Source organism: Bactrocera dorsalis, chromosome 1 (assembly GCF_023373825.1).
Source record: "Bactrocera dorsalis isolate Fly_Bdor chromosome 1, ASM2337382v1, whole genome shotgun sequence".
Lineage (NCBI taxonomy): Eukaryota > Metazoa > Arthropoda > Insecta > Diptera > Tephritidae > Bactrocera > Bactrocera dorsalis.
In genome coordinates, this window is record NC_064303.1 from 56,057,592 (window position 1) to 56,080,493 (window position 22,902).

General features: G+C 37.0%; 1 protein-coding gene, 1 long non-coding RNA gene and 1 pseudogene across 4 annotated transcripts in view; 2 read left to right on the forward strand and 1 right to left on the reverse strand.

Moving 5' to 3' along the window:
* The window catches only part of LOC125780337 (ionotropic receptor 75a), a 1,012,909-nt gene that overhangs the window by 911,386 nt on the left and 78,621 nt on the right, over nucleotides 1–22,902 (reverse strand). The gene's annotated exons all lie outside the window — the stretch shown is intronic.
* LOC125775757 (uncharacterized) overlaps nucleotides 1–22,902 on the forward strand; it is a 164,747-nt gene that overhangs the window by 109,781 nt on the left and 32,064 nt on the right. The window lies entirely within an intron of this gene.
* On the forward strand, nucleotides 1,821–2,023 carry LOC125776043 (small nucleolar RNA U3; annotated as a pseudogene).

The window sequence follows — 22,902 nt, forward strand, 5'->3', positions numbered from 1 at the left end:
ATTATTTGAGAGTCTAAGTCGTACAAAAGGTAAAGACTTCTAATGTGGTTCCTTTATCGCTAAGGTTGGTAGAGTAATTTTAAATGTATCAGCTAAAATGTCCGCTCCGAACAATTAAAAAAATTATTAATTTTAAGCGTGCTTAAATCGGCTGTAAATAGCAGCCACTTCTATTTATAACAGGATAACGACCCAAAACACACGTCTTATCTAGTGCGTGAATGGTTGTTATGAAATCAAAAATAACTTCATAGGTGCCGCAATCACCAGACATTAATCCTTTTAAAAATATCTCGAACATTTTGAAAAACCGTATTCGAAAACATCGAATTTCATTAAAATAAGGCCAAAAAACTGGATCATCGACTTAGTGGGTCAAAATATGCGGAAGCAATGCTAGAAATCGAGTGAGGAGCATGCGTCGACGTCTAGGGACAATAACAGCAACGAAATGTAGACCAAAAACCGCTAAAACTTGTAATTACTTTTGATTTATATAAATAATCATTGATGTATGTAAACTTTTTTGATATGAATTATGCGCATTTTAAGTATTAGCATTAATTTTTTTTTATATGTGTAAAAAAATATATATATTTTTATATGCTATATTTAATGTTAAATATACATATCTTGAAATAGATAGACCACAAAATTTATTGATTTTAAACCAAAAAAAAAGGCCTAAATTTAATAGAACTAGGTGTATGGAAACTTTATTGGTCCACTGTAAGTGCGTATGCACTAATTTGGTGTGAGAGGGGATATGTGCTACGAGTATAATGAAGCATTGTATGGTGTCTTTTATGACAATATAAGCATTTAATTTTGCTTTGGCAATTTATATATGTATGCGCATTTTTTTTGTATTTTTGAAGTTATACTTCTTATACGAGTTCGGAAAAGGTTGCGATAGATTCAGGTTGCGCAACCTTGCTCAATATGAATCTAATAGTAGAAACACTCAAAAACGCTTCCTTCCTTCCTTCCTTTTCCTTCCTTATCGGCAAAATGTGTGCACAGTCAAAAACGTGGTAAAAACGCAGAAATCAGCCATCTTTGCTTTGTTTTCATTTGAACAATGTTGCCATTGCCCAATACGCATATATAGTTTTGAGCACATCTTTGTTTTCAATTACAATTTTTTACAATATAAAATATCAAAACTAAAAGCAAACTATTAAAAATAGTTTATATATTTATAAATAATAGCATTCGACTCTGATTTTGAGTTATTTTAAGAAAATTTCAAACATATTGAACAGATTGAATTATAAAAGTTTATAATTACTGCAGTATATCGATATTGGCAACCTTGCGTTGTGAGAGAGCAATCAGCTGAGACGTTTGCGACGGCAAAAATCCAAATGTTGCAGATTCTCACGTCAACGTCACGTCAGAGAGAAGGGAGTAGCGTTTTTCACTGTTCAGTTACATTGCGCGCCCATAAGATAGGTCGTCCCAGCTGACACGACCCACGATTCTGCGTTGTTCACTAACCAGCCTATAACGCAACCTTGTCTGCGAAGATGTTCGAGTAGCAAGGGAAGGGGAAGCGGTGACAATCGGCGATCGTTTCTTTCAGCACAGCTCGGCTTTTCTACCAACAACACAATGTTGCCATGTTGTTGTTTTTGTAGAACAATGTTTCAATTTTTGGTTGGTGACATATTCACATGTGTGCGCATATGTATGTTTGTATGCTTGTGCATTATTGAAGTTATACTTCTTTTTCTTTCGTTTGTCTTTCATTTCTGCGAATTCTCAACTATTTTGTGTAACTTTTGGTTGAAATACTCTGCGTTGGCCGCTGCAAAATTAAGGCTATACTTTACAGGATCATTTCTGTAGTTAGTCTTCATTTACATTTTTAGGAAATCGACCCGCGATGACGAGGTATATCGTTTTATCTGACAGCGTGAGGTTTAAGAAGTTCATTTCTAATTTAGTCTTGTGACATATTAGAAATGATGTTTCTTCGTAAATCGCTCACTTATAACGGATAAAACGACTTCTGAGTGGTGATTTTAATGAATAAATTCCAAGGTTTTACACAAAAATAATGCGATCAATAAGTACAGTACGCTTATATATGCTAGCGCATTATTTTTCTTTCGCTTGTCTTTAATTTCTGCAAATTCTCATGGTGACATATTTACATATATGTCTACGCATATGTATGTTTCCATGCTTGTGCATTATTTGTTCGGCAATGTATGCAAATATATGCACATATAAGTATATATGAATTTATGAACATGCAAGTCAATGCGCGCACATGTAATAGGTATATTGATAAGTGATGAAAATATGATTTCAATTTCTGAACGCGCACATGCGTATACATACACTCATATGAGCATGTGAAGATACACAAGATAGGATAAAAGATGTATGTCTTTTAACATCGTATACTATACAAATAAATATTTTCCTTACTAATAGAAAATAAAGTTATCACAGCAATATATGTACATAATATACATATACATAATATTGCTGTGATAAATTTAATTTCTATTAGTAAGAAAAATATTTATTTGTATAGTATACGATGTTAAAAGCAAAAAATTAAAAATTTATTCTGTCGAGATTCGAACCTGTGTTAGCATCTTGACTTTCCAAGCGCTTACCACCAACACCTCCACTGACGGTTAGCTTGCGTTGACTTAAGTATGGTTTGGTTATGCATGTAAGAAACATACGATGGTTCTAATAATTTTGTTTAAGTATAGAAATATGCTTTAGTAGAACATTTGCTTTCGCAAACATACAGACAAATGTGCAAACGACATAATATATGTATGTATGATTGTCTCGCATTTTGCTTCTGAATATCACTAAGAAGTATAACTTCTTCCGCGCGTAGGGACTCCACGCACCTTTTTTTTTGCTTCCGAAGGGGGAATCTTCCATAGATATTAGAGATGGCAAATATTTGAGTACCTGTGACTTTGTCACTGCTACTTAAAAATCACTGGTCACAGCTGTGACAAGTTTCCTAAAATAGCAGTGACAGGAATTAACGAACAAATTAGCAATCACAGTATCACATTAAAAATTGCGACTGTGACAAAATAGCATTCACCGTGGAATATAAAAAATTGCGACTGTGACAAAGTAGCATTCACCGTGGAATAGTATAAAAAATGGCGACTGCGATGAGTTCATATTCATTAAAGCTATAAATTTTCTTCAATTTTAGATAAGTAGAATTGGTTAGCATATAAGAAGTTAATTTACCTTTAAACGGGTAATATTTATGTATAAATTAAATTGATTACAGAAACCTCAATGCTGTAGTAAAGTCAGGCAAATTGTATGTGGTCGTCGGTCAAGATTAAGCGAAAGGAATACTGAAATATTCTTGTTTTTGATCACAAATGGAAAATACTTACAAACATAATATTTTGGCCTTCTTTTCCATTTAATGTAAATATTTTTAACATTATTTAATTTCATCTATTATGTATATAAGTATGTATGTACTTTGTATTTGGTGATTTTGTAAAAATGAATTTACTATGTTAATTTCTGTTTATTCTAATAAATATGAACATTGTACCTAAATGAAAAAAGAAACAATTTTGTTCTACTTTATTGGCCTATGTCTGTTACAATTTTTATTCTAGTCACAGGCACAGTTTAAAATCACTGCTACTACAAAGTCACAGTCACAAGTAACAGTGTTCCTTAAAAGTCACAATATCGCCCATCACTAATAGATATTGATACTTAGTGGTATGCAGTATGCACGATTCGTACTGCTCGCTAAATGTACACCTCATTCGAGACCGCGCCTAATCAATATTATCTTACTATATTGGACTTGCGAAACAGTACACAAGTACTTTGTCATCTGTAGGGAAGGCCCTGCGGGACCGCCACTTAGCATTACATCGCAGAGCCATCTTAGCCTATTGACTCAAGTCGATTACCTCGCTATTTTGTAGTATCAGAGCTGTCGTTCTCTCCATGGTATACCATACTTCTCTAGTTTTCAGCATATTAAGCACTATATGTATTATCAGGTGCTATTCGAGCCTGTCGCTCTTTTGCTCCGCATTTTCGCTAGTGCTCCCACAGAAAGAGCAGGTAACTCCATTGTCTTGACCATACCTATGCAGACACTCTCTGAAACATTCGTATAGAAACTGAGTCTTGTAAAAGCCTGTCTCGCCGTGCTTGGGCTGCACCCATGCTTGTACATTCCCATTTAATCGGTGGGTCCATCTTCCCTTTGCTTATGTGTCCCAACGATTTTGAACTGTAATGGTTCTAACTGCACTTTGCTGGAACATATGTTTTTTGCATTAATGCTGGCCCCATACAGGCGCGGCGTACATTAAAATCTATTGGGTAACCTTGGCTAAGAGCGCTCTGCTGCTTTGTGTTGGTCCACCTATGTTGGCCATGATTCTTGCTAAAGCTGCATTTACACGGGCAGCTTTTTCGCACACTTTCCCTATGTGGACTTTGTAACTGAGTCTAGCGTCTATCATTACACCGAAGTACTTTAGTTCTGATTGTGTTGTAATGCTGCGTTCGTCAATATTTAGGGAGACATTCTCGAGTTTTTTCTGCTTGTTATAAGCAGTGCTTCCGTCTTTTGTTCTGTTGGAGTTTTGAGATCTTCCATTTTCGGAACAGTCACGCTACATATGTACATATGCTCTGGATTTGATATATGGCTAAAATTATTACCGCTATATCATCGGTTTATCCGATAATCTGTACTTATTTCGGCAGCGGGAGGCGCAGTATTCCATCATACATAACATTCCATAAGATTGGACCCAATACGGAACCTTGTCGCACACCAGCAGTTACTATATACTATTTTTGACCTTCATCAGAGTCATAGAGCAGCAGCCTTTCGGACAAATAGCTCTGTATGATGCTCAGCAAGTAGTGTGGTATTTTTTTTGCTTCTACTACACTCAGTATCCAGTAAGCCGAATTGAATGCGTTTTTCACGTCGAGCGTTATCACCGGAGAGTATTTATTTTTGTCGTACATCCATCTATCTCCTTTTTTGGCATTTTCCGCAATACCTTTGGGCTTCTTAATTGCGTCAACCGTTGAGCGTTTTTTGCGGAAGTCGTATTGGTTGTTGAGCAGGCTGCAGACCTCACTTTCTAGGTGACTTTTAGACGCTTTATAGTAGATAATGTATAATAATAGAAGTCTTGTCATACAATAATATGAAATAAGTATGGACGAAATTAACTCCACAACTGCCGACAATGCGACGATTATGATATGAGTCGGAAATTTTCTCAATAAAAATGCCCAAGCCATCCATCAAAGCCAACGGTTGTATACAGAAAACGAAAGAAATGAAGTTATTGATACGGATACATAAGGTAAACAAAATATGTTTACGACTTTATGAATATACTTATTGTTAATTTAGAATTTTTTCGCATATTTATGCGCTGATGAAAATTTTAACATTGATTACGGAGATGATGATGTACAAATTCCAAATAAATTTTAAATAAAAATTTCACATTTAAGTGCTTTTACTTAAATAATTTTGTTTAAAAATGGCAAAAAGTTAACAAAATGTTCTTATCGATCCGAAGAATCCAAAGCGCGATATTAAGGTACATTGGAGTGCAGCGATTTACAACCATAATAATAGCATTGACAGAAGGCAGCTTTAATCCGGATTAACTGCATTAATACACACTAATTAATTTAATCCTCAAAATTTTAGAGAACTAGTTGCATTTTCGTTCTTCTCCTTCTTTACTGGCGTAGACACCGCTTACGCGACTATAGCCGAGTCAACAGCAGCGCGCTAGTCGTTTCTTCTCTTCGCTACGTGGCGCCAATCGGGGCCAGGTTCTTCTCCACTTGGTCTTTCCACCGGAGTGGAGGTCTTCCTCTTCCTCTGCTTCCCGCGGCGGGTACTGCGTCGAATACTTTCAGAGCTGGAGTGTTTTCATCCATCCGGACAACATGACCTAGCCAGCGTAGCCGCTGTCTTTTAATTCGCTGAACTATGTCGATGTCGTCGTATATCTCGTACAGCTCATCGTTCCATCGAATGCGGTATTCGCGGTGACCAACGCGCAAAGGACCATAAATCTTTCGCAGAACTTTTCTCTCGAAAACTCGCAACGTCGACTCATCGGTTGTTGTCATCGTCCAAGCCTCTGCACCATATAGTAGGACGGGAATTATGAGCGACTTAGAGTTTGGTTTTTGTTCGTCGAGAGAGGACTTTACTTTTCAATTGCCTACTCATTCTGAAGTAGCACCTGTTGGCAAGAGTAATCCTGCGTTGGATTTCCAGGCTGACATTGTTGGTGGTGTTTACGCTGGTTCCAAGATAGACGAAATTATCTACAACTTCAAAGTTATGACTGTCAACAGTGACGTGAGTGCCAAGTCGCGAGTGCGACGACTGTTTGTTTGATGACAGGAGATATTTCGTCTTGCCCTCGTTCACTGCCAGACCCATTTGCGTTGCTTCCTTCTTCAGTCTGGAGAAAGCAGAACTAACGGCGCGGGTGTTGAGACCGATGATATGATCGGCATACGCCAGCAGCTGTACACTCTTATAAAAGATTGTACCTGCTCGATTCAGTTCTGCAGCTCTAATAATTTTCTCCAGCAGCAGATTGAAAAAGTCGCACGATAGGGAGTCGCCTTGTCTGAAACCTCGTTTGGTGTCGAACGGCTCGGAGAGGTCCTTCCTGATCCTAACGGAGCTTTTCGTGTTGCTCAACGTCAGTTTACACAGCCGTATTAGTTTTGCGGGGATACCAAATTCAGACATCGCGGCATAAAGGCAGCTCCTTTTCGTGCTGTCGAAAGCAGCTTTGAAATCGACAAAGAAGTGGTGTGTGTCGATTCTCTTTTCACGGGTCTTTTCCAAGATTTGGCACATGGTGAATATCTGGTCGGTTGTTGATTTACCAGGTCTGAAGCCACACTGATAAGGTCCAATTAGTTTGTTGACGGTGGGCTTTAATCTTTCACACAATACGCTCGATAGAACCTTGTACGCGATGTTGAGGAGGCTTATCCCACGGTAGTTGGCGCAGATTGTGGAGTCTCCTTTTTTATGGATTGGGCATAGCACACTTAAACTCCAATCGTTGGGCATTCTCTCATCCGACCATATTTTGCAAAGAAGCTGATGCATGCTCCTTATCAGTTCTTCGCCGCCGTGTTTGAATAGCTCAGCGCGCAATCCGTCGGCCCCTGCCGGTTTGTTGTTTTTCAGGCAGGCAACTGCTATTCGAACTTCGTCATGGCCGGGCAATGGAACGTCTGCTTCATCGTCATCGATTGGGGAATCGGGTTCGCCTTCTCCTGGTATTATGTGTTCACTGCCATTCAGCAGGCTGGAGAAGTGTTCCCTCCATAATCTAAGTATGCTCTGGGCATCGGTGGCTAGATCACCTTTGGGGGTTCTACAGGAGTATGCTTCGGTCTTGAAACCTTCTGTAAGTCGCCGCATTTTTTCGTAGAATTTTCGATCATTACCCCTGTCGGCCAGCTTGTCAAGCTGTTCGTACTCACGCATTTTGGCCTCTTTCTTCTTCTGTCTGCAAATGCGTCTCGCTTCCCTCTTCAACTCTCGGTATCTATCCCATCCCGCACGTGTTGTGGTCGATCGTAACGTTGCGAGGTAGGCAGCCTGTTTTCTCTCCGCTGCGACACGGCACTCCTCGTCGTACCAGCTGTTCTTTTGCACTTTCCGAAAACCAATGGTTTCGGTTGCAGCTGTACGTAAGGAGTTTGAAATGCCGTCCCACAGTTCCCTTATACCGAGTTGTTGACGAGTGCTCTCAGATAGCAGGAGTGCAAGCCGAGTGGAAAATCTTTCGGCTATCTGTTGTGATTGCAGCTTCTCGACGTCGAACCTTTCTTGTGTTTGTTGGCGTGCGTTTTTTGCTGCACAGAGGCGGGTACGAATCATCTAAAACACTGGAGACGTGTCTTCCGTCTATCACAACATGATCGATCTGGTTGGTGGTTTTTCGATCCGGAGACAGCCAGGTAGCTTGATGTATCTTCTTATGCTGGAATCTAGTTCTACAGATAACCATATTTCGGGCCCCAGCGAAGTCGATCAGCCTCAACCCATTTGGGGATGTTTCCTCGTGGAGGCTGAATTTACCGACCGTAGTGCCAAAGATACCTTCTTTGCCCACCCTGGCGTTTAAGTCGCCAAGCACGATTTCGACATCGTGGCGGGGGCATCTCTCATAAGTGCGCTCCAAGCACTCATAAAAAGCATCTTTGGTCACATCGTCGTTCTCTTCCGTCGGGGCGTGGGCGCAAACCAGCGATATGTTGAAGAACCTCGCTTTGATGCGGATTGTGGCTAGACGTTCATTCTCCGGAGTGAATGATAGTACTCGGCGACGGAGTCTCTCTCCCACCACGAATCCAACACCAAACTTGCGCTCCTTTATATGGCCACTGTAGTAGATGTCACAAGGACCTACTCGTCTCTGTCCTTGTCCCGTCCATCGCATTTCTTGGACGGCGGTGATGTCAGCCTTTATTTTCACGAGGACATCAACCAGCTGGGCAGCGGCACCTTCCCAATTAAGGGACCGGACATTCCAGGTGCATGCCCTCAAATCGTAGTCCTTATTTCGTTTACCATGGTCGTCATCGAAAGGGGGGTTTCTCATCCGAGGCTTATAGTTGATTTTCATTGGGGGTGTTTTTTTACGTGGCGGGTCCCAAACCCAGCGCACAACCCTATGCAGGGGATGTTTCGCCTTCTCACGTTAGCTCGCCTTCAAACGGATGTTCTTAGGCTACCCAGAGGATACTTGGTCAAAGACCGGAAGTCGTGAGCTGCTTGAGTCACATGTAAAAGAATCGTTTCTGGCCACTCCCAAGTGAATGGCGATCAGAGAACTTTCCTCACTTGCGTGAACTTCTACACATGACTGCATTTTCGTTGGCAGCATTGTTAAAAATAGCCAGTTTTAGTCAATTGGGAATGAAAAACAAGCAACAGCTGACAGCTGTTCTTCAAATTTTCAATAATAAAACAAGAAGTACTCGTATTATGTTTTGATGTTACAGGGTTTGTCCAGTAAGTATTAGCACCGACTGTATTCGGTAGAGCTAATGAACGAGTGGCTGGTCAGTTGTCTCTCAGCACCTGGAGAGTACAGACAAACATTTTTGCTCGACGTGTTTCTGTGAGTGGTGCAATTCGAAAATACAGCGTTCGTTAGAGGTACGCGATTAAAGTCTGTGTGAAACTCGCTAACTCTGCAAGAGAGACGTTTGATAAGATCAAGAAGGCTTACCCAGATGTTGCTTTAGCAAGAAGTGGTGTGTTTCGGTGACACCAGGCCTTTTTGGGGGGCCGTTGACAGACCGTCAACACTAAGTTTTACGTGGAAGTTCTCAAGAGGCTTAAAAGAAAGGTCAGTCGCACCACGTCAACGCGCGGCTCACACCGCTTTTCTTGTGAACAACTACCTAACGAAGGCTGTCTTCCATGGCTTTCGCAGCCGCCTTACAGCCCAGATGTGGCCCCCCGACCTTTTTGTTTCTTTACCTGAAAAGGCCGATGATTAGAGATCCAAGCAGCACGCATATCGGCTCTCAAAGTTACTCCGAAGAATGCCTTCCGTGACGTCTTCAATGCTTGGAAATCGCGATGGCATCACTGCATCGACGCAGAGAGAGCAGATTTTGAAAGTTTTTAAAGAATTGTAACGATTGGTTCAATACATTTTTTTTTTAAATCGACTAAGGTCTATTACCTTCTGGACAAACCCTGTATTATATAATTTTGTTCCGTTTTTAATTATAATCTGTATATTATAATATTAAATAAATTAATTTTAGAATTCGCAGTAATAATATATAAGTTAGCACCCCACACATTCAAAAAGTATCATATGATGCTTTAATATCATATGATACAAAGTAATATAATATGACACCACTAAATCGCTGAGAGCGCGACACGTGTACATAGTGGCAACCTGTGGAAAGCGCAGCGTCAGCAGCTCCATACCCGTTGCAGCGGCAAACATAGGTCTAGAGTTAAGTATAATTAATTGTAAACTTTAGTTCGAATTCAATAAAGGAGCATAGCTCCCGGAAAATGTTTTTTTTATTAAAACTATCTAAACGTTTTTTAACTGGTGCCCGAGCAGGGACTAGCGCGCGAAAGTAGTAATTGTCTGAAAACCAAAAAGTAAGGCTACGTGAAAAGTGAAAAAAAATTCCGTGCTAACGAGCGGCTACAACGCACATCGTGGGATTTGGAAACGTCGAGAGACCTCAGTACTGGTAGAGAAAAGGACAACCCCGGAACGCATAAGGACATCCTACGGGAAGCTGGAAACCACTAGTGTAAGCTTTATAAAATATTTTAAGATTATTATAAAGAACATTGTTACTATAAACTAAACGAAAAAAATTTAAATTAAAGGAAATTAATTATCCGACACAAAAAGATAGGAAAGAAAAGTCCTAAGTTAATGTAAGAGTAAGATTAATATAATGCCAGACACAGCCGAAGAATTAATTGAACAAAAAAACCAAATGAGGTTAGATTATGGGCAAACCCCCCATCCTTCAAATCCTTCCACCCATCCTTTATACCCTTCCACCACTAACCCAACTCTTATAATAGTTCGAAAGGTACTCGAACGAATGAGTACGCAAACTATAACTGACTTTACCGAACCCGACCATAGCGTGACACTGAACGCGAACAACATAAATGAATTAGATAAGATTCCGGACATGGTTAAATGCCTTAGAGAATTTTTAGGATAACCAGGAGAATTTAACTCCTGCAGGAAGAACGTATACAGAATTTTTAAAGCTTATGAGGGAGTCAAGAATACCCCTAAGTACTTTGCGATACTCCATACGATCAGGCATAAAATAATTGGTGATGCCGACACCGCATTGGAATTGTACAATACTCCACTTGATTTGAGTCAAATTCGAAAATGCCTTATGATGCATAATTTGGATAAAAGGGACATAGGTACCCTCGAATACCAGATGACCACTCTGGTCCAACGCTACGACGATATTCCGACCTTCTACCAAAGGGTCTACCAACAACTTTCACTAATATTAGGCAAAATCTCATGTCTCGAGCTAAGCGACGAGTCCATACGGGCTAAGATCAACTCATATAGGGACAAAACTCTTGACACATTTATTAGAGGACAAAACGTCGATTTACCTCGTCTTCTCAGCATGAGGGAACCGACGACCTTGCCACAAGCATTGCATTTATGTCAAAAACTTGACAACATGACATATAGAATAAACCACGCGAACAATACACACAAACCCAATATTCAACCACCACCACGACCTCCCCGAAATAACAATTTTAATAATTTCAATAACAACAGACCTTTTTACCCCGAATTCCCATTCCCCCAGACGAAATTTCGACCAACAAGCATTTGGTCGTCAATCAAATCGATATCACCAACACTCTCCCAACTATATGCAAAATAACCAAGGATTCATGCCGAGGTTCAACAATTACTCGAACAACCCCCATATTACCAGAGAAAATACCACCTTTAATAACATCTCGAATTTACCACCTAAACCACCGACCCCAATGGAAGTAGACCAATCAATACGTTCAAGACAAATCAATTATCAGAATAGGCCCAATACATTCCAGGACAATCGACCACCGAAACGTCCGATTTCCGCACAACTAACTCACCCTCCAAGCAAAATACAACGAAATTTTTTTACTAACGCAGTAGAATCAGACCCCAACGGGATATACGACGACAATTTCTACGATAGCAATTACGACAATGCAGGAAAAAACGAGCCTGATACCATTAATTTTTTAGATTAGCGCCGTCTTCGCTGCCTTATTACGAATTTAGAACAAGGCGTGGAGACACAATAGATTTTCTTATCGATACCGGATCCAATAAGAATTACATCCAATCCACTAGAATTAGGAATCCAATTCTGAACGAAAAGCCCTTTACGGTGAAATCTGTTGCCGGAACAATTGAAATTACTCACCATACCTTCGTCGACATTTTCGGACCAACAGTAGGGAAAATAAAATTTTTTATATTACCAACTCTAGGGTCGTTCCACTTCATAATAGGCAACGACACACTTAAAGAATTAAAAGCAATTATTCATACCGACAAAAATTTAATGACAATTTGTCAAAGTATAAATATAACGTTAAAGCAACGAATATCTCACGAGGTGAATAATGTGGCAATCAATACTCCACATCTCTCATTACAACAACAAAACAAAATTAATAACATTATTGATAAATGTCCAAACCTTTTTTCCGATCCCGATGAAAAACTTACCTACACCACCCTCGTAAAAGGAGAAATCAGGACAACAACCGAAACCCCCGTCTATTCCAAGCCATACCCGTATCCCATGGAGAAGGAGATCGAAATCTCCATATAACTCCCCAATTTGCATAGTTAACAAAAAGGCAGATGCCTCTGGCGAAAAAAAATTCCGAATGGTCGTAGATTATCGTAAACTCAATTCAGTTACGATTCCCGATAAATATCCCATACCAGAAATTAACGACGTCCTTGCAAATCTGGGAAACAATAAACTATTTACTGTTATTGATTTAAAAAGTGGGTTCCATCAGATTCCACTTCGCGAGTCAGACATTGAAAAAACAGCATTTTCCGTAAACAAAGAAAAATATGAATTCCTCCGCTTACCCTTCGGTTTAAAAAATGCTCCGGCCACATTCCAAAGAGCACTAGACGATATTCTTCGTCAACATATAGGAGTAAGATGCTACGTTTACATCGATGATGTAATAATATTTGGCAAAAACGAAGAAGAACATTTTAAAAACATAGTATTAGTATTTCAAACCCTAGAAAATGCTAATATGAAAATCCAATTAGATAAATGTACATTTGCTAAAGAAGAGGTAGAATTTTTAGGATATGTAATCAGTTCAAATGGGATAAAAACCAACCCCGAAAAAGTAGAAGCGGTAGCCAAATTTCCAGTTCCACAAAGAATTAAGATCCTTCCTAGGTATGTAAGGTTATTACCGACGATTTATCCAGGATTACGCAAAAATAGCTAAACCATTAACAGCACTGTTAAGAGAAGAAGCCGGTCATGTCTCCAAACGGAACTCGAAAAAGATAGAAATAGAATTAGACAACGAGGCTTTAGAAGCATTTTATAAAATAAAAAATACTTTAGTATCCAAGGATATAGTTTTAACGCATCCAACTTTCGATAAAGATTTTGAATTAACGACCGATGCCTCAGATTTCGCATTAGGTGCCGTTCTATCGCAAGACGGTAGACCAATTACTTTCATATCGAGAACTTTAAGTAAAACCGAAGAACATTATGCCACCAATGAGAAAGAAATGCTTGGTATAATATGGTCAGTTAATTCACTTAGAAATTACCTCTACGGTTCAAAAAAAGTTAAAATTATCACCGATCATCAACCTCTTACCTATGCCTTAAGCCATAAGAATACTAATAGTAAAATGAAGCGATGGAAAGCCATTTTAGAAGAGTATAACTACGAACTAACTTACAAACCTGGTAAAACAAATGTAGTTGCAGACGCACTTTCAAGGATACCAATACAAATAAATTCACTCACACCTACGATTCATAGCGATGAAAGCTCAAGCCATAATTTAATCCCTTGTACAGAAGTTCCAATCAATGTTTTCAAAAATCTAATTTTTTTCAAGATTGACGAAATATCTTCATATCATTTTAAAATAATTTTTCCAACAGTGCATAGACATATAATTACAGAGCCAGAGTATAACGAACAGTCATTGATTTCATACATGAAACGATACCTTAACCCATCCGTTATAAATGGAATTCATACCGAAGAAAGGATAATGGGTATGATGCAAAATATCTATCCTATTCATTTTAGTAGCATTAAAAGCCGATATACCCAAAAACTAGTTGAAGATATTAGTGATGAACAAGAGCAGGAGAACGTCATATTAAAAGAACATTTAAGAGCACATAGGAATTCCACAGAAAATGAAACACAAATTCTCGAAACAAAATATTTTCCCGGTATGTTAAATAAAATAAAACGAATAATAGCCAACTGCACCGTTTGTAAAGAAAATAAGTACGAGAGGCATCCCAATCAACCGAAAATTGCAGGAACTCCATTACCAACATATCCAGGACACAGTTCATATCGATATATTTTTAACAGAAGGAAAAATAGTAATGACAGCTTTAGACAAATTTACAAAATACGCAGTGACAAAAAGCCTAAATAGCAGAGCAATAGAAGACGTCAGGAAACCTTTAAGAGATATTATTTATTTATTTATTTATAATAATTCATATAACAAAAGGAGTTTTAGTATATAAATACATTAACGCAGCACTGGCTACGAGGCCTTCAGCCGAAGAGATATTATATTTTTCTTCGGAGTACCAAAATTAATAGTTATCGACAATGAGCCATCTTTAAATTCAGCCTCTCTAAAATTTATGATGAAAGACGAGTTAGGTACAGAAGTTTACACTACTCCTCCATACAAAAGCCAAGCTAACGGACAAGTGGAAAGGTTCCACTCTACATTAATTGAAATAATGCGCTGCATAAAAGAAAACGGTGGACACAGAAATTTTGAAGAACTTTTAGAAAGAGCAGTATCCGAGTATAATCATTCAGTTCATTCCACTACACTTAAAAGACCAGTAGACCTATTTTTTCATAGGAATGTTACATTTACCCCCGAAGACATAGAAAGAACTAGACAAAGCAACTTAGAAAAATTAGCTGAGAAACAAAGAAAGGATATCGAATACCATAACAAAAATAAGAAGGAAATAAAATCATATCTACCAGGACAAATAATATTTGTTAAGAAAAATAGGAGATTAGGAACTAAGTTAAGTAAACCCTACAGTAAGGAAATAGTTAAGGAAGATAGAAATAGTACCGTGTTAACTGAAAAAGGACAAATAATTCACAAAGGTAGAATACGTAACTAAATATGTACTGACATTTTTTTCCAGAATATTACTACCGCTATGCCTGGCGGAAGTACAGATCCTCGACTACTCAAACTCCCAATTAATAACAATAGAAAAGGGAACGGCTAGACTACAAACAGGAACATTTAGGATAATACATGAAATTGACATAGAAAAATATACGGACACACTAGACCACATAGAAGCGACTATTAAAATTGAAACTATCCGCAAAAACCCTAACTACCCCTTCATATCCCACTTAATAACACAGATAAGAGCCCAACTTAACAATCTAAAAGTAGAGCAAAAAATTAAAAGATCAATAAATTTCCTGGGTAGCGCATGGAAATGGATTGCAGGAAGTCCAGACCATGAAGACTACGAAATAATTTCAAGTAAGATAAATAATGTTTTACAAAATAACAATAATCAGGTATTAATTAACAAACTTACAATAGGCAAAATTAGCGAGATAACAAATATTACGAATAATATAATTAAAACCATGCAAAATGAAAAGAGTTTAGAAATTGAAGCATTTTTACAGCTAAAATATAAATTAGAAATAATTAAGGAAGAAATTTTAAATATTGCATACGCAATACATTGGGCAAAATCCAATATAATAAATTCTTTTATCTTATCAAATGAAGAAATAAATATTGTGAAAAAAGTAATAGACAATGACAATATTCCATATGTTAATTTAGACGAAGCACTCGAATTTTCCGAAATAAAAATTGCAGCCAATGGCAAAATTATAATTTATATTGTTAGCCTCCCAACCGTAGATAACCAAAATTGTAAAACTTTAGATATTAGAGCAGTAAAAAATAACGGGAGAATCAATAAAATCAATTTCAATACAATTCTAAACTGTGAAAAGGGAATTTATGGAATAGAAAATTATTGTAAAAAATACAATTCCTTACAAATATGCTTAAGCAATAATGTAATAGATTTAAGTAATGACACTTGTATAAATAATCTTTTAAAAAGTCGTTTGCCAAGCTGCACGGAGGTCAACAACCAACATATTCCAACCATAGAGGAAATGGGACCAGGAATAATATTTCTAAATAAATACAATGTAGAAATTTCAATAAACAACGAACCTACATTTTTAAAGGGGACATTCATCATTTTGTACACCATTGATATTAACGGCAAAAAATTCTATAATGAAGAAAGAACAGCAAGTAAACCACTACCAGCCATCCAGCAACCGTCATCTGCACCACTCAATGTAGAAGGATTCCTCTCGCTGGAGATGCTGAAACAGCTTAACTTAAAGTAAGTCTGTTAGAAGCAGCAAACAGAGTCAAATACGGAACCCGCATCACGCTAATCATCATTTTAATAGTCGTCGCCTTAATTTCCGGGAAGAATCTTCTGATGGAACAAAAAGAACATTAACCCAATAAACTGTCACAAACAGCAATAGAAGGACTCAACCAAATTTTCAATACACCTAAAAATTCAAACGAGGACGTTTGAATTTCAATGGGGGACTAGTTAGCACCCCACATATTCAAAAAGTATCATATGATGCTTTAATATCATATGATACAAAGTAATATAATATGACACCACTAAATCGCTGAGAGTGCGACACGTGCAGTGGCAATTTGTGGGAAGCGCAGCGTTAGCAGCTCCATACCCGTTGCAGCGGCAATCATAGGTCTAGAGTTAAGTATAATTAATTGTAAACTTTAGTTCTTAAGCGGAATTCATTAAAGGAGTATAGCTTCCGGAAAACATTTTTTTTTTATTAAAACTAACTAAACGTTTTTTAACTTATATAATTCGGTGGGTATACCCGCAAGTCGTGACTACCGAAGTTATGAAAAAATGCATTTATATGTGGTACACGGCTGTTGGAGCAGTCTGCCGGAAATTAGGAAATTGAACGTTTGAAATCCAGCCTCAATATTCCAGCATTTAACGATAGAAATATTTAGAATACTAGAGGACCCTTCCACGTTTCATTGTGGCTGATACATAAGTAGATAATACAGGGTGGGCCTTACAAAATTTTAAATTTCGAAGATAGGGCGTAAAAGATTGAGTGTAGCGTTTGCTGTATGGCACGTAGCGCCGTCCTGCTGGAACCAAATGTTGTCCAAGTCTTCCTCTTCAATTTGGTTGAAGAAAAATTCGGTTAACATTGCGCGATATCGCTCAAAATTGATGGTTACGGTGGTTCCTTCTTCATTTTCGAAGAAAAATGGGCCGATGATTCCACCAGACCAAAATCCGCACCATGCAGTGATTCGTGTTGGGTGCATTGGCTTCTCGACGATTACGTGCGGGTTTTCTGTGCTTCAAATGCGACAATTCTGCTGTAACCATCGAGGTGCAAATAAGCCTCGCCCGAAAAGATGATTTTTCGGTAAAATTTACCATCCTCGGTCAAACGATCTTCTGCCCAATCTGCGAACCGTAGAATAGTGTAGTTACCCATTTCGTAAATCTTAGACTTTTTACTGAATATCTGTCACTTTCCGAATGGTATTTGACGTTTCCAATGTCGAAATATAGATAATTCAAATTTAAAACGTTAGATGGCCCACCCGTTACTACTACTAACATCTATATGATTTCTATTAGTTGGATTATAATTATTAGTTTATGAGATGTAGCATTTCTGTGAAGCAACTTGTGTTAGTTTACAAAAAAAATGGATCATACATATCGCGTGTTAATAAATCATTGCTTTTTGCTGGAAAATACTGTTGAATTTGGTCTCAGGGAAATCCACCGATGAAAAGATATTTGTTAAGCTTAAAGAGGCGAAAGCTCTGTGCAAAGTGGGTGCCTCGCAAGTTCATAATCCAACAAAAACAACGAATAACTGATTCTGAGAAGTGTTTGAGTGCTCTTTAGTCGTAACAAAACCGAATTATTGCGTCGGTGTGTGACAATAGAAACATAGCTTCATAATTTCCCACTGAAGTTCAATCAAGAGTCATTCTAGTGGACTGCACATGATAAACCGGTTCTCAGGCGTGGAAATACAAAAAGGTCGGCTACAAAGGTTATGACATCAGTCTTTTGAGATGCACGTGGTATAATACATACTCAATGACTGATTACCGAGCCAGTTACAATATATTTCACTGCATATTTACACTTCTTTTCTACTATTCCAAATAATTGAATTATTTTTGAGGAAGAATCTGTTTAAATTTTTACGCATATATTCTAATGATTCCTACAAACATGAATTTTGAAATTATTATTTTTTTAGCCAAATCGGTTCAGACGTTCTTGAGTTATAAATAGTGTAACTAACAACAACTTTTTTTTATATATTGGGTTGTCAAAAAAGTCTTGCGGTATTTTTATTGAATCAATTCGTGTGGCACCCATACATCGAGCTTCTTAGTGAATCTAAGCTTCTTCAAATGGCTTATAACAGTTTGATGACTACTATGCCGGTCTCTTTCGACCAATTCAGCGCTTTTATCACAATTTTCAACGGCAGGCCTTCCGGAGCGTGGCGCATCTTCGACCACCTCTACACCAGAACGAAAACGTTGAAACCACCGTTGTGCGGTGGAAATGGAAACAGTATCGGGTCCACAAACTGCACAAATTTTATTGGCGGCTTGGGATGTATTTTTGCCTTTATCGTAGTAGTACTGTAAAATATGCCGTATTTTCTCTTTATTTTGCTCCATGTTTGCGACCCTATAACTCACGAACGACTTAAAAGAAACGACAATCAATTAAACACGCGTGAGCTTTCCAAAAAGGAATAGCATGACCCGATGCGACGAATAAAACTAGAATTACGCGCTTTCAGCGCCAACTAGCGAAAATACCGCAAGACTTTTTTGACACAATATATAGATGTGAGGTTGTTTTTATAGTTTTTATTATTATTTTTTTTTTGAAGAAATGAAATATTCAAATGATTCCTACGAACATGAATTTTGAACAAATGCTTAGGATTTGAAATATATTTTTTGTATTTATGAGTTGTATTAAATTTTGACATAAAGAGATAAAAAAAGTATCATTTGTCCTTACCCTGGTTCTAAGATAACTTGACACCAATTTTCAGCGAAATCGGTTCAGTCGTTCTTGAGTTACAAATGGTGTAACTAACAACAATTTTCTTTTATATATATAGATTTTATTAACAACTTACAAAAAAACATTACACTATTTTGGCATAAATTATTTACAGAATTTGCAAAATCGTCATATTATAAAATACGGTAGATATATTTCTTTCCCGAAAAGCAGTTTGAATATAAAGCTCAATTATTCATTTCCGAAGCAGACGTCTTATATCAGTTAAATAACTATGTTAGAACAATCATACAATTATGGCCCAGATATGATTCCCTCATGCTTTCTTAAGAAATGTGCCAAATATACAATATATACCAACCCCTAACAAAACTATTTAATTCATCTCTTATGCAAGGCTTATTTCCATCCATATGGAAAAAGTCATTTATAATCCCTTTACATAAGAGTGGATTTAGGTCATCTATTGAAAAAAATAGTAAAGTTGTCTGCAATACCTAAACTTTTGAAGCAATTATAACAGATGACATAACCTTCCGGATCTCTCCACTAATTTCTTGTTCTCAGCACGGTTTTCGTAAAGGGAAATCTACAATAACTAATTTGCTTCTGTATCACATGTATCAACGGGCTTTAGGGACAATAAAAATACTGATGTTATATACACAGATTTTAGTAAAGCTTTTGATTTCTAAAATGAGTTGCTTCTTATCTTAGTAATAGAATTCAACAAGTCATATTTAACGATCATTTTTCTGACATAATCAATGTTCCTTCAGGCGTTCCACAAGGCAGCCATCTAGGTCCAATTCTGTTCTTGTTATATATTGATGACAAATCATCTGTTGTTAAGTCTTCAAAAGTTTTATTATATGCTCACGATGTAAAACTTTTTAAAACGTATACTTCAAACAGCGAAAGATGTCAGTTGCAGACTGACTTAAACAACCTAGTTTCTTGGTGTGATAGAAATGACATGCCATTGAACCTTAAAAAATGTAAAACGATGTGCTTTTCACGTAGATCTGTAGACCCTACTTCATACGCAATACAAAACTCTAGGTTGGAACAAGTATGTAGTTTTGTTGAACTGGGAGTAATTATGGACCCCATACTCAAATTTAATCTTCACGCGTGTTCCGCGGTTTTTAAAGCTAAAGGCGCTCTTAGTTTTGTTAAACGTTGGTCTAAATAATTTAGAGATCCGTTTACCACAGAAATTCTTTTTACATCTCTGGTGAGGCCTATATTATAGTATGTTTCTGTGGTTTGGAACCCTAGTTACCAAGTCCATTCAGATAAGTTAGAGTCCGTTCAAAAACAATTTTTACTTTTTGCCTTAAATCATTTGCATTGGGATTCCAGTTTAAATCTCCCGACACTCGCTAGACGTAGGGAGATGCTTGGTATAATATTTCTTGTAAAACTCATGAATGGGTCAGTCTGTAGCCCATCTCTCTTATCTGATATTAATTGTAACGTCCCCGCTCGCACTACCAGGCAGTTTAGACCCTTACTTTTAAAATTTTCTAGAACAAAATTTGAGTTAAAGAAACCATTCCGCCGTATATATATGTCATGATTTCAATTCTCATTCCAGCATATTGGATCTAACAGACTCACTTTTTACTATTCGTATTAAACAAATTATATTTTCTACTCTCAAAAAGTAACATTTAAAAATTATAAACTTTAATTTAATTCTTAATTTTGGCTGTTGAAATTTTTGTTTCTGTAGCTGAGCAGCTTAAGATCGCAACGCTTAAAACTCTCTTGCCTTTTATGACTCGGCTAATTCGTAATCGTGGGGTATTATTATTATAATTTTGCTAATAGTACCCGCTTATTTAAGAATAAATAATAAAATAACCAGATTTTATTTTGAAAAGATATCAAAATTTTACAAATAGCTAATATTTTTGGGACAACTTTTCCATAAGTTTTAACAAAATAACCCAATGCAACCATTTTCCGGCCAGATAGCGGCCATCTTGTCTACCAAAAAAAGATGTTAATATTGAAGATTTAACCGAACAGCTTGAGGTATGGAACAAATATGTACAAAACTCTCATTAGAAGTAAATACCCTTAAAGCCGAAAATTTAAAGCTTAAACCCCCATATGCATGTAAACAAAATTCCGAATTAATACGGTTGAATTCCCAACGGATGGATAAGAATTGGAAATTAGATAATTATTAGAGAAACTGAATGGATTTATAAAAAGAACAGCTTAAACACAAAGCAGAGTATCCTCCTAACCTTCCGGAAAAAGCAGATGAAACCACATTAAAACCGCTTACACAAAAAAATAGTTCACGGCCCAATTATGGTGTCTGCAGATGCCAAGTGTAGCAATTATCAGCAACTATATACTATTGCAAAATCGGAAGCAAATAACAATTTTGTCATGAAACTTTTAAATAAAAGCATATCAAAAGCACTTTCGAGTAGCAATTTATCTTGGTATAGCTTTGATAATAAGCAATTACGCCTAATTAGAGTTATTGATTCAATTATTATGATCCGAAATCTATTACTAATGGCTTAAAAGAGCAAAGGTGAAATACCCTGAGCGCTGTCAATCGACTTCAGTGGAAAACAAAAACTCCCGTCTTCATGTTTTTGGTACCGTCCGATGGAGAAGATAAAAGAGATTTACGAAACCACATTTATATTAAATTCAATTTTTTCTATAGTACAGGTAAAACTGCCTAAAATGATACCGCAATGCAAACATTGCAAGTCACTTAGCCACACACAAAACTAGTATGGCAAACAACCGGTAAGCATAAGAAATCTGAATATTCAAAACCAGAGAAACAGCAGCCTAAATGCTGTAAAAGAACTACACAAATACGAACCAACACAATTAGCCGCAAAAATCTGATGGTCTTGCAGAAAAGATAGAAGGACATGTAGATTTCAGAACAAAAAATAATGAACCTCATCAACAATAAGTTCATGAAATCATAGTTGAAACTTGAAAAAAATGTCTTCTATAAAAGACGTCGATAAAGCACTGTAGTCAACCGGTAGTTATGCATTATCGACCAACTTACCAACTGATAGGTTTTTTCATTATCGGCATAATATCCTGAACTATTTGTCGATCAATCAGGGTTATGATCTGAACTCGGATCATTCTCCAAACTATTTATCTTATGGTAAAATCGTCATCTTTAAAGGCAAAACAGCGACCTTGTGCAATAAACGTACAGATTGGGAATACTTTAGAAAGATAAAGGAATGTTATAAAAGTAAAAATTACTCCATATTAAATACAGACCAATTGGAATCTGAAACTTTACATTTTCATAAAAATAATACCCAACGATAAACTTCCCCCCACAAACCGACGCGAGGGGCGCAATCTGCAAACGAGCGGAATTAGCCGAGTCATGAAAGGCAAGAGGGTTTTAAGCGTTGAGATCTTAAGAGTTATGATATCCACTTCACCATCACACAAAATATTAATATAAATTTACACGAATATAAACATACATACATATACACTTAAACATACTTACGTCATTAATACATAAATTGAAATAAACTAAGTTCTTTTGTTGTTTTCCACTTAATCGTGGGCAACGTATTTTTCATAAGAGGCATCGAACTCTTCAATTTTGATATTAAGAATTATATCGAATTTCATTTGTTTATATAATAGTTGAAATTGCATTGACAATATTTGTAACCAAAATTGTAAAGAATTTTAAGTGCATTTCCGTTTTGCTTCAAGTATGTTTTTACGATCGAAATTCTTAAGAGGCGTTGCACTTATTAATTTTGCTGATAAAAATTCTTTAGAATTTTAATTGTATTTTGCTTTCTGTTTTTACTATTGATTTCGTATTTAAGA